Source organism: Triticum dicoccoides, chromosome 6B (assembly GCF_002162155.2).
Source record: "Triticum dicoccoides isolate Atlit2015 ecotype Zavitan chromosome 6B, WEW_v2.0, whole genome shotgun sequence".
Classification (NCBI taxonomy): domain Eukaryota; kingdom Viridiplantae; phylum Streptophyta; class Magnoliopsida; order Poales; family Poaceae; genus Triticum; species Triticum dicoccoides.
This window is the reverse complement of record NC_041391.1, coordinates 455,317,658-455,319,338: the sequence shown is the minus strand read 5'-3', so window position 1 is coordinate 455,319,338 and position 1,681 is coordinate 455,317,658.

Here is a 1,681-nt window from a genome sequence, read left to right as displayed (position 1 = left end):
GTACTCCGAAAAATCCCCGAACCTCTTCGGAACCATTCCGGTGTCCGTACAAAACCTTCCAATATATCAATCTTTATATCTCGACCATTTCGAGACTCCTCGTCATGTCTGTGATCTCATCTGGGACTTCGAACAACTTTCGGTCACCAAAACACACAACTCATATAATACATATCGTCAATTCGTCATCGAACGTTAATGTCACTCCCAATAAGCGATCCTATCCGAGAGGAACTCAAAGGTCCCACCAAGGATAGAGCCGCATATTGAACGTTAATGCATCGTAGAAGACTTTCACCGAAGTTTATAGTAAACTTCTCAAAAGATTATAGCAATCTTCTTGATACTCTAGGAACTATTTCTCTCTGTATTAGCAAACAAATCAGTCCCTCACTATTTCTGATTACAACCTCCAAAAAACAAAGGGCAAGGAATTGCACAAACAAGCACCTAGGATCATCCTGGTGATGCCTAACATACTCTTCCAATTTACACAGATTTTATAGTTTTTTACCATCGCATATGCTCTTGTAACATGGATCGCTTGCTACACTGTTTTCTTTTGAACGGAATGGAAGGTTTTCTACATCGACCACATAGCAGATTTAGTAGTAGTTGGCCGGGCCCATGGAGATGCTTCAAGGGTGCATCGAGCAACGACGCGTTTAAACAGCCTTATGGTCCTCGGCGCCCACGTGATGTGTGAAAGCCTAGGCTTTGTGCACCCCACGTGAATAATCTGAGCGGACTGATTTCAGTAGATCATAGGGCTAACAAGGCGGCTGATTTTTCACGGTTATCAACTCGATGATGCCTAGCAGAAGCCTTTTTTGGTTCTTGACTATAAGTTAGTTTTCCTTTGTTTTTTCTGTGTGTGATTATTCTTTCTTTTTTCTTCATGTTTATTTTTCTTTTCCTTTTTTCTATATCTAAGATTTGTTCTTTAGTACTCCCTCCGTTTTTATTTACTCTGCATTAGAGTTGACTGAAGTCAAATTTCATAAAGTTTGACCAAGCTTATAGAAAAAATATAAACATTTACTGTAACAAATCTATATGATGTGAAAGTAAATTCAATAATAAATCTAATAGTATTGATTTATTACTATATATGTTAATATTTTTGTTTATAAACTTGGTCAAAGTTTATAAAGTTTGGCTTTGATCAAAGCTAATATGCGGACTAAATAAAAACAGAGGGAGTACAAATTGCACTTTTTTTAGTATATGGTGAACATTTTTTAAGTACACACTAAACTTTTTTTATATACAATGAACTATTTTTTTATACATCAAACATTTTTTAGTATATGATAAAACCTTTTTAATTATACAATGAACATTTTTTAAAAACACACTTTACATTTTGATATGCCGTGAAATTTTATGTATGTACTGAAGCTTTTTATATAAACACATACTGAAAAAAGTTCTGAAATACTTTTTCTATTTTTTCAATTGGTTTTGAAATATTTAGCTCCATTCAAAACAACATTCGGTTTTGTTTGGAGAAAAACTGACTAATAAAAAAACTTCAGAAAAACGCTCGCGCCACTGTGGGCCGGCCGACATGTCCAGACTTTTAGGCGTAGCCTCGCCTGTTTGACGCCCATGGGTGTCATACATGTGGTCTCGTCGTAAGCGAAACACAGCTCCTGTCTGTGTAAAACTCTCACACAGC